Source organism: Sapajus apella, unplaced genomic scaffold, assembly GCF_009761245.1.
Source record: "Sapajus apella isolate SASKATOON/1434 unplaced genomic scaffold, GSC_monkey_1.0 scaffold36, whole genome shotgun sequence".
In the NCBI taxonomy this organism is placed as follows: Eukaryota; Metazoa; Chordata; class Mammalia; order Primates; family Cebidae; genus Sapajus; species Sapajus apella.
The window spans coordinates 7,702,044-7,714,058 of record NW_022436976.1 but is presented as its reverse complement, the minus strand read 5'-3'; the positions used below and the strand labels follow the sequence as shown (position 1 = coordinate 7,714,058).

Below are 12,015 nucleotides of genomic sequence, written 5' to 3'. Positions count from 1 at the left end.
AGTTAGAAAAAATGTGAAAGATGCCGGTGGGTTAAGCTAGGGTAATAAAAGAGACGGTGGTAGAAATTGAAGAGTATATATGTGTGTGTGTGTGTGTGTGTGTGTGTGTGTGTGTGTGTGTGTGTATTTTTTTTTTTTTTCACCAGGTTTTTACCTGCACCTACTCAGCTATCTCAGGACCAACTTGAGGCTGAAGAAAAGGCAAGATCCAACAGATCATGGCAGACCTCACTGGTCTCCTCGAGAAGATTACCACTCCATATGGACCCCGGAATGGTTGGGTACCTCAGTTATTAGAGGATTTTGGAAATGGAGGTGCTTTTCCAGAGATCCCTGTGGCTTAGTATCTACTGGATATGGAATGAAAGAAAAAAACATCAAATATGCTGGCCATTCAAGTGGATTCTGAAGGAAAAATTAAATATGATGCAATCGCTCTACAACAACAGTCAAAAGACAAGGTCATTTATAGCAAATACACTGACCTGGTTCCAAAAGAGCTTATGAAAGCAGATGATCCAGACCTGTAAAGGCCTGATGAAGAAGCCACTAAAGGGACAACAAAAAAGAGTAGCTTTAGACAAATCTGTATCACACAAGGTTGCCGCAGCCATGCCAGTTCAGGCAGCTGACAAACTGGCTCCTGCTCCGTATATCCGATACACACCATCCCAGCAAGGAGTGGCTTTCAACACTGTAGCTAAACAGAGGGTTAGTCAGATTGTAGAAATGCAGAAAGAGCCAATGGAACCTCCAAGGTTCAAGATTAATAAGAAAAGTCCCTGGGGAACACCTTCTCCTTCCCCTCCTGCACCTGTTATGCATTCTCCTAGCCGAAAGATGACTGTAAAGGAACAATAAGAATGGAAGATTCCTCTTTGTATTTCTAACTGGAAAAATGCAAAGGGTTACACAATTTCATTAGATGAAGGTTTGGCTGCTGATGGAAGAGGACTACAGACAGTACACATAAATGAAATGTTTGCCAAACTGGGTGAAGCCCTCCACATTGCTGATCGGAAGGCTCGTGAAGCTGTGGAAATGTGTGCCCAAGTAGACAGAAAAATGGCTCAGAAGGAAATGGAAAAACATGAAGGGAAGCTTAGAGAAATGGTCCTGAAAGCCAGAGAGAATGGAGCTGGGATCAAAACTCATGTGGAAAAAGATGCGGAGGCATGTGAGAGGGATGAAATCCAGCTTGGCAGGCGAAGAGAGAGACAGCGTGACTGGAATCTTTCCAGGGCAGGTCCTGTTAAGAGGTCGAAACTTCAGAGAACTGAAAATCGGGCTATCAGTGAAGTCATTGCTCTCGGTGTTCCTAATTCTCAGACTTTCAACGAAGTTTAGTATGACCAAAGGCTCTTCAACCAATCCAAGGGTATGGACAGCGGATTTGCAGGTGGAGAAGATGAAATTTATCATGTTTATGATCAAGCCTGGAGAGGTGGTAAAGCTATTGCTCAGTGTATTTATAGGCCCAGTATAAATATGGACAAGTACATGTATGGTTATGACCTAGAAGCAGGAATAAAGACCAAAAGATTTGCTCTTGACAAGGAGTTTTCCAGTTCAGACTGTAGGCAGAGAGACTGAGAAGGACCAGTACAGTTAGAGGAAGATCCTTTTGGTTTGGACAAGTTTTTGGAAGAAGCCAAACAGCATGGTGGCTTCTAAAAGACCCTCAGATAGCAGCCACCCCAAAGAACGTGAGCATGAAGGCAGGAAAAGGAGGAAGGAGTAGACACAGTTCTCTTCAAAGTGAATGAACTATTATTATCCATAATCCTAACGCAAGTCATATGGGGAAACGCTTTATACATGGTCAGGATAAAAACTAAATCTGGGTGCCAGATCCCAGCACTACTTTTATTATTTGACAGTGGGGAGGATAGAAAATACTACTTTGAATTATTTCGTTTTTTTAAAAGAGTGGGCTGTGTTTGTGCTTCTCCCGCCTTTCAGCATTTCTAGAACATGCTGCCCCACATACAAAATCAAGACCGCTTCCTTTTGTGTGACACTAGTAGTTTGTGGTTAATATTTTGTGTAAGAACAGATGCATATGAGTAAAGTTACTGCAACCACAGTGAGTAGGAGGATGTTCACATATTGGACCTGTCCCGCCAAATAAATTTTGTCCCTGTTTTAATTTGGAGTGGGCAAAGTAAGCTCTTGCTTGGTGCAACTGTTGGTTTCAAATAAAAACATCTAGACAAAAACTAAATGAGATATTCAGTATTTTGGACATATAAAAGTATTTGTCTGAAATTCAAATTTATCTAGGTGTCTTATATATTTACCAAATCTGGCAACCTTATTTCTAAGTAGATTAAAAATAAAAATAAGCTTTCATAAAAGCAGTTTGCTATTCTAAAGCAGCACTTAGCCATCTGACTTAGCATATTATGTAATTACTTCAATTGGTTAGAATCTAGTTAGTAACAAATAAGAAAGCAATACATGTCAATTTGGGATATTTTGTTTATGTACCTTCTTTATGGATCTTTAACTAGAAAGCTACACAACTTTGGTATATGAAATATCATTTACACACAAAATGGAAATACATAAGACAAGAAAAACAAGTTAGAAAAAAATGAGTTGCTTGTATTAGGTCAGGATCTTCTCACCTAACAATGATCAGGAAGTAAAAACTTTCAATTGTCTGGGTCTAAATTCATTTTGAGCAACTAACTCAAGATTATTATGATACTATGTATTTAAGTTGGATATTAGTGGAGGAAGAGGACACAACCCCACAACACAGCAATTAACTGGAAAATAGGAGTTCAGGACCAGAGAAAATCTTGATTAACAGGTGAAATAGCTGACATTTTCAGCTCTTCTCCATTGCCATCAGTCCAGGCCCAGCTCCCTTAACTACCCTTGCTATCATCTGATAAGAATTCCTGGAATATTTCAAAGTGGGAGTGATGATAAATGCTCTGTTTCTGCCAATAAATTCTCAGTTTCTGATAAGTTTATTTTCTAAATAGAATTTTTAAAATCCCATTTTCTACAAACAAACTCACAGTTATGTTGTAAAGAACAATTCCTAATAATTCTAAAACTGTCTTTGGAATTTGTGTCAAACCAAATGGAAAAGTCACATAATGAATGAAATAGCTTTTTACATAGCCATGGGCTGAATATGCAAATGAAATCATACAGTTAATTATCTCAGGTAATAGTACAGTTTGAGAATAAATGAGAGAAACTTTACTAAATTTCAGTGATTAGGTAGGTTTTTTATTATGATTTGCTAAAAGCCATCCTCTACCTCCCAATAAGACTCCTCCACCCTCAGTTTAACTCTTATTTCTGAAAGTCAGAGCAAAACAAAAAATAAAACAAAAACAAGATGTAAAAATAATATCAAGTTTTTCATTTTAATGTACACTTACGTTAATTTTTAAAAGAATATTTAAGATAAAATGAACAGTACGTTTTTTATAATGTTTGATCTTACTAATGTGCTTTAATTAGAAATGGATGGCTATTACCAAGAAGTTGAATTCCAGTCTGTTTTCTACAATTTGTCATGTTGGTATAAGATTAAACTTCAATATGTCGAGTAGCAGAATATTCTTAAGCCCTATAGCATTAACGTCAACACTAACTATAAAGCACTCTTGCCAATGAACAGCAAATGTCTCACTTTCCAAATTCATTCATGTATTTTGGAAATAATGTTGTTTGTTATGTCAAATATGTATCTTTTTTTGTTTATTTATATTTTTGACTTTTTTTCAGATTTTATAATAATTTTTCCTTTCCTTCAATGGTCTCATACGTGAATATACCAAATACTTTATGACAAATTATCTGTTAACACAGGGTTTATAATTATCATTGTAGAAAACTTCAGTTAAATATTGCTCATTATATATTAATATAGATACCTATTACCTAATATGCATTACTTTTGCTATAATAAACTTGTCTATAAAGAGTATTATTGAGCAGGAAGCACTTGTTTCATATTTTGATTTTGGCAGTGCTATGGTCAATCACAAGGCAAAAAAAGTCTAGGAATCTAGAAGTGTTTTTTGCTAACACCTTTGAATAAGGGATGGAAAAAAAAACCTTTCAATCTGCGATTTAATTTTCCAGAGGGAAAATTTAAGGATCTTCCTTTGGCCCATGAATTGATTGCTAATTACTTATTTGACATTTAATATATTCTGCTATGTTGGATGATGTACAATATAGTCTGTATCCTCAAAGGACTTTTGTATTTATTTGGAAAGAAGACAAAGACTTGTGGCCATGTCAGGTGTACATTTAACTGTATTAAATATAACTGCATTATATTACGAGCTGATAAAATCCTAAATAATTTAGTATATATAATTAAAGAATAAGATTCTTATAATGTACCAGCAGAAAAGTAGAGACAATCAGGGCAAAAGGAATTAGACAAAGTCATCAAAGGCGGCTTCACAGAGAAGGCAGGACATCCGCTATGTCAAAAATAATATTCAAATTTGAAGCAGGGAGGAAAGCACAGTTTATTGAATAAATATTTCTCTAGCCAAGCAGCCTCAGCACCTTGGAATCATCTTTAAACTCTTTTATTCCCCTTTGCCCTCTCATGTTATTTGGCTGTGTCCCCACCCAAATCTCATCTTGAACTGTAGTTTCCTTAATACCCACATGTTATGGAAGGAACCAGTGGGAAGTAATTGAATCATGAGGATGGGATTTTCTTGTACTGTTCTCATGACAGTGACTAAGCCATATGAAATCTGGTTATTTTATAAAGGGGAGTTCCCCTGCACATGCTCTCTTGCCCGTTACCATGTAAGATATGACTTTGCTCCTCATTTGCCTTTTGGTACTATTGCAAGGCCTCCCCAGCCATGTGGAACTGTGACTTGATTAAACCTCTTTCCTTTATAAATTACCCAGTCTCAGGTATGTCTTTATTCACAGTGTAAATTGGTACTAGGAATGGCGCACTGCTGTAAAGATATCTCAAAATGTGGAAGTGATTTTGGAACTGGATAATAGGCAGAGGGTAGAACAGTTTGGAGGGCTCAGATGAAGACAGGAAAATGAGGAAAGTTTGGAACTTTCTAGAAACTTGGAGGGCTCAGAAGACAGGAAGATGTGGGAAAGTTTGGAACTTCCTACGTAGAGACTTGTTGAATGTCTTTGGCCAACATGCTGCTAGTGATATGGACAATAAGGTCCAGGCTGAGGTGGTCTCATCTGGAGATGAGGAACTTGTTGGGAATTGGAGTAAAGGTCACTCTTGCTATGCAAAGAGACTGGTGTCATTTTTCCCCTGCCCTAGAGATATGTGGAACTTTGAACTTGAGAGAGATAGTTTAGGGCATATGGGGGAAGAAATTTCTAAGCTGCAAAGCATTCAAGAGGAAGCAGACCATAAAAGTTTGAAAAATTTGCAGCTTAATGATGCCATTATAAAGAAAAACCTGTTTTCTGGTTAGAAATTAAAGCTGGCTGCAGATATTTGCATAAGTAACAAGGATCTGAATAATAATCACTAAGACAATGGGAAAACGTCTCCAGGTCATGCCAGAGAAACTTGAAGCAGTCACTCCCATTCAGGTTTGGAGGCCTAGGAGGAAAAAATGGTTTTGTGGAACAGGCCCAGGGCCCCCCTGCTCTGTGCAGCCTAGGGACTCAGTGTCCTGTGTCCCAGTCACTCCAGCCATGGCCAAAAGGGGCCAAGGTACAGCTCAGTCCATGGCCTCAGAGGATGCAATCCCCAAGCCTTGGCAGCTTCATGTGGTATTTGAGCCTGAGGGTGCATTGAAGTTGAGAATTGAGGTTTGGGAACTTCTGCCTAGATTTCAGAGAATGTATGGAAATGTCTGAATGTCTAGGCAGAAGTTTGCTGCAGGGATGGAACCTTCATGGAGTATCTTTGCTAGGGCAGTGTGGAAGGGAAATGTGAGGTTGGAGCACTCACACAGAGTCCCCATTGGGGCACTGCCTAGTGGAGCTGTAAGAAGAGGGCCACCATTCTCTTGACCCCAGAAAGGTAAATCCTCCAACAGCTTGCACTACATACCTAGAAAAGCCACAGACACTCAATGCCAACCCGTGAAGGCAGCCAGGCAGAAGGCCGTACCTCACAAAGCCACAGGGGTGGACCTTCCCAAGGTCCTGGGAGCCCACTTCTTACATCAGTGTAACCTGGATGTGAGACATGGAGTCAGAAGAGATCATTTCTGAGCTTTGAGATTTGACTGCCCCACTGGATTTCAACTTACATGAGGTCTATAGCTCATCAGTCTTGGCCAATTTGTTCCATTTGGAAAGACCGTATTTACCCAATGTCTGTACCTCCACTGTATTTAGGAAGTAACTAACTTGCTTTCGATTTTATAGGTTCATAAGTGGAAGAGACTTTCCTTGTCTCAAATGAGACTTTAGACTGTAGACTTTTGAGTTGATGCTGAAATGAGTTAAGACTTTGGGGGACTGTTGGAAAGGCATGACTGGTTTTCAAATGTGAGGACATGAGATTTGGGAGGGGCCATGGTAGAATGATATTGTTTGGCTGTGGCCGTACTCAAATCTCATCTTGAATTGTAGCTCCCATAATTCCCACATGTTGTGGAAAGGGCCCAGTCAGAAGTAACTGAATCATGGGGGCAGGTTTTTCCTGTGCTGTTTTCATGATAGTGAGTAAGTCTCACAAAATTTGATGGCTGTATAAAGGGGAGCTCCCCTGCACACGCTCTCTTGCCTGCTGTCATTAACATGTGACTTTGCTCCTCATTAACTTTCTACCATGATTGTGACACCTCCCCAGCCACGTAGAACCATGAGTGAATTAAACCTCTTTCCTTTACAAATTACCCAGTCTCAGGTATGTCTTTATTAGCAGCATGAGAACAAACGAATACATCCTCACATCTAATCAATTGTCAAGCTTGTTGGGTTCCACCTACCCAGTATCACATCCAATTCTTCCCATTCTCATGATCTCTAGGCTAAGTCCCATTCTCTCAATTAGAGTTCTGAAAGGGCCTTCTAACTTGCCTCCTTGGCTTCACCATGGAGTTTATGCTCCTGCCTCTCCTTTCACTATTGCTGGTTCATGCTTTTAAAACACAGTACAGATATGTCCCTCCCTGCTGTGCTACAAATTAAGTGCAGTCTCAACTCTGGAATTTTATAGTCTCCATAGCAGGATCACAACCTATCTCATGGTCTACAGGTCATTGTTTTCCTGCACATATATTTCATATTTCTGATTCATTCAACTCAGTTAATGTGCTATGTACAGCCTGCACAACATGTTAAGACAGAGTTCTTAGCTTTAAGAAGAAAGCTAGTATGTGATGTAATTACATTAAATAATTATAATCCAGTGGGTTTAGTGGAATTACATAGATACAAACATGGCAGCACAGGAAGGTAAACTTCACCTAACTGGTAGTAGAGGAGTTGGTTGACAGAAAAACTTCTAGAAGGAAGTCTTTTTGTTATTAAACAAAAAGAATAGCCAATTTATCATGTAATCAAGTATTTTAAATGAATTTAATCATTGGATTATCACAACACTTTTGTGAGGAAGTTACCATTGTTATCCACTATTTATAGATGAGAAAACAGTAAAATCCCAAAATACAAATGCAGTAAGACACAAAGATGTTAGGCAATTTTCTCACAGCCCTGGAAGTAGAGGTTGATGTTACAGGATTTAAACCTCAGCAGGGTGGTCCCAGAGTCTGCAGGTTTAATCAGTTTTTTATGCCTCCTTCTTACCTGCTTAGCATATTCTACTTCTGACCTGTTCATGTTGTTCCCCCTTGTGATGCTTCCCTCCACCATCCAGACTTGTCTCCTTATTGAATTCTTACTCATCTTTTATGGTTAATCATAAAGGTCACCTTTACTTATGACCACGCAAATGCACCTTTTCTACTATTCTACTCCAGCTCTTTAACACTTTCAGTTATTTATCAAATTCCAACATATATTGTGTTGGTCTATTCTTCTGTTATTATAAAGAAATGCCCAAGACTGGGTAATTTAGAAATAAAAGAAGTTTAATTAGCCTATGATTCTTCAGGCTTTACAGTAAGCTTGGTGCTTGCATCTGCTTCTGGTGAGACCTCAGGAAACTTTCAGTCATGGTGGAAGGTGATGGGGAGCCAGTATGTCATGTAGTGGGAGCAGGAACAAGAGAGAGATGGAGGAGGTCCCAGATTCTTTAAAACAACCATATTTCTCCTGGCCTACCTGGGTGAGAACTCACTACCATCAAGGAGATAGTGGTAAGCCATTCATGATGAACCCATAACCCAGTCACCCCATAAGCCAATCACCTCCCACCAGGCCCCAGATCCAACACTGGAAATCACATTTCCAGTTGAGATTTGGAGGGAACAAACATTCAAACCAAATCTTATTGTTAGGATCTCTACACTTACCTGCTTTTTATGAGATTATAAGTTTCTTGACCACATCTTTATTCACTCATTTATTCAGCTGAATTCATTCATTCAACGCAGTTACTGTGCTATGTACAGTCTGCACAACACGTGAAGTTAAGACAGAGTTCTTAGCTTTTAAGAAAAAACCTAGTATGGGATGTAATTACATTAAGCAATTATAATCCAGCAGGGTTAGTGGAATAACATAGATAGAAACATGACAGCGGAAGAAGGTGAATTCTACCTAGCTGGGACTAGAGGAGTAGACTGACAAGAAAACCTTCTAGAAGTAGTAAATGTTGAGCTCAGGTTTTAGTATTGACTTCACAGGTGAAGAGATGGATTATGTAATCAGCAGTGCTACCAGACCATGTTCCCTCATATAGTAAGTTCTTAACAAATATGCATAGAATATAATCAAATTAAAATTGTTACATGAGTTTTCCTGTTTGTCATTTATATATTCTGCTGCCATGCAGATACAGTGAGAAGGACTTAAAAGCCATTGATCAGAAAAGACTTTATACAAATGAAAAGTTTCTTTTTTTTTAAATCCTCTGTCAAACAGTCCCACAATTGCACATCATATTTAATAGTTTGGCAAATATTATGGGCTTTGTAGTTTTTATTTTCGTTAAAAGCTCTGTATTTTTTTTTAGAGATTGCTAGATAAATATGTGATAGCACGCCACGCAGAGTGCACAGAACAGAACATTTAAGGATAAATCCTAACAAGCTGAGGGGATAAAAGATTTTTTAAAAATCAACTTGCATTTCAGGTTTGTCTGGGCAAAAAAAAAATAATAAAAGGAATAGAAATGGCTTTTATTTAGTCCATTCAATAATTCAAATTACTAGAGAACAGTAGTGGTATAATCCCCAGGCAGAAAATTCTCCCATTTATTTTTAAAAATAATTTTTTATGCCGATGGTCTATTTCTACCACTTAATGAAAGCTGAAGATCGATGCTTCCCTGGAGAGCACAAAGAGCTGGCCAAATGTGGCTGCAACACAGGTGACACATGTCAATACCTGTGGAATTATACAGCATAATAAAAATAGGCAGCCAGAGTTGGCTCTGGCGTTTTAACATTAAAAATATATTGTAAAGATATGAGAGAATGTCTGCTCCCAAAGATTTTTGTACCAGGAAAAAGTATTGTAGATATTTCCAGTCTACATGTACTCATATATTTTTTAAAAAATAATATTGGTGAAAATTGAGTGTCTATAATATTGAATGGATATGTAAGATTTTTACATGAAATTTATTTAAATAACTTTCTGTTAACACAGCATTAAAGAACAGTATTTTCCATGGCATATGCCCACATTTGTGCTTTAATCATAGCAACCTAATTTTCCAAAGATTTATTTATATAAGTGCTTTCCTTGTAAATGTTACATTAGAAAAAAATATACACATTCATATAACCTTTTAAATCAACGACTGCTGGCAAAATGAATGGAGGAGACCAAAGAAATGTGCCAAAGTGGTTTGGAAATGTAGTTAATCTTAGTGCTGTTTATAAAATTCATTTTAACTTTGATGTCTGATTACATTGCAACACTTTTTCAAGTCTCCATCTGGTGCTATAAGTATACTGGGTAATCTGTGCTGAAAAGGGAATTTGGAAAGTGTTAAGTACATTGCCTCATGTGGATCTTTGACTAGGCTTTTTAGGCAGATGTACTTTTCTGAGTGATTAAAATCTGGTGAACTTGACCTTACCTCTTCATCTTGTGCACTGGAGGCCAACTTTTGCAGAGTAGGCCTTCTTACCAGGGCCTTTTTAGTGGATGTTCATGAGAACAAAGAAACCTCCTCCTAGCATGGTGAAATGTCTTGTCATCAGACAGATTATTTTTCACTTTCTAGATGCATTATTTAAAGGAGCTGATGAAATTGACCAATTGTTTTGATCTTAGATGAACAAAGGCTACAAAGATAATGCTAGAAAAAAACAACAAGAACAATCATAAACTTCCTAATGACTAAGGGAAACTTTTAATTAGTCATTCAAATTATTTTAAAAATGAACCAACTCACTTTTATCATCCAGGTGTCATATTTTCCCATTTCTCTTGGTAAATCTTTTCTTTGATTTGGCTTGTTCATATGAACCTAAATGTTGTAATTGAGTGGTAAAAATAGTTGTTTTCGCTACTTAAGTTCTGGATTATCTTTATAGATGCTTTACTTTAGAAATACAAATATATTTAAAACTGAGAGAGATGCCAGCACAACCTATTTCAGTCACTTTTCATGTTGACTTTCTGAGGACAATTAAAGAAAATTCTTCCTTTATTATATTCTTTTTTTTTTTTTTAACCCTCTGGGCCAAATTCTTTATCTAGATTACACTACCATCTGTTTTCATTTGTTTGGTATTTAGTTACAGTTGTTTCACAGGGCATATTTTTGAATAATAATTAATAGAAGTAAATCAAACCTTTCAGAGAATTAATTCTCATGTGGAATAGCAAAACCAGATGAAAATATGTCTGGAAATACCAAGTTAATTTTCAAAGTAAGGAATAGGGATTTTGCCTTGTGGCCTTGATCAAGGTCAATAGGACTCATGTGGGTAAGTCTTGGCACGGTGCTCTGAAAATGCTATCCCCTACCAATAGCTAAGGAAACTGGAACTAGGTAAAAGACATCAGGAAAACACAGGGGCATAAAAGGAAGAAAACCTAGAAACCCATATTTTGTAAAGCTAGAATAACATGCTGTATTAAATCATTTAGTATTTTTGGCAGTATACTGAAGGTAAAATTTTATATTCCAAAGCAACCATGACTAATTCTTCTACCTGCTGTTCCCTGGGTTTCTATATTATTTCACTGCTGTTTTCTTTCCTTGGCTCTGCTGACTGCAGCTTTCCTCTCTTGGGAAAAAGTGATGAAGAGTCTGAGTTTTCATTTTTTGATATGGTCTAAAAATTTCACTGCTAATCTCACTTTGAAACCGATGGAGTCTCTAACCCCGGAAGAAATATTTAACTAAATGAGAAGCAGCTTGTGGGAAAATGACAGGGGAATCATTTTATCATGCTAATGTACATTTCAAATCCAAATGCAAAACATGATGGTCAATAGAGGAAAAATCATCTGACAAAGGCCATAATGCCAGGGAATATTACATAAAAAACTCATTCAGTTCATGGTAACCAGTGTCTCGATTAGATATAGTGTAATAAAAAAGTAAATTTTAATGCCATTAAATTAACTTAATTAACGTTGAGCTACTATTATTTAGCATAATTTAATACTTGTTTGAACTCTTAATGAACAAAAGGTTTAACAGGATCTGTAATTTTTTATTGGCTATGTCTAGAAATAGTTTTGCAGAATTACTAATAGTACATCTTATTACATTATACTATAGAAGGTTATCTATATTGCTTATATTTTATTATAGAATGATAATTATTTTGCAGGCATAGTCCGAAACATGGTCATCCTCTGAGAACATTATTTTCCTTACAAATCTGTCCAGTGGAAAACTCACTCTCTAAGGTTTTTTGCTTTTTCTGAAATAGGAAGTGTTATCATTCTCCCAGGCTTACGTTTTACTTTAAAATTCACAAA

General features: G+C 37.2%; 1 pseudogene; it reads left to right on the top strand.

The window, feature by feature from the left end:
- Window positions 1–341: 341 nt before the first annotated feature.
- Window positions 342–1,759, top strand: LOC116563791 (annotated as a pseudogene).
- The last annotated feature ends 10,256 nt before the right edge of the window (window positions 1,760–12,015 follow it).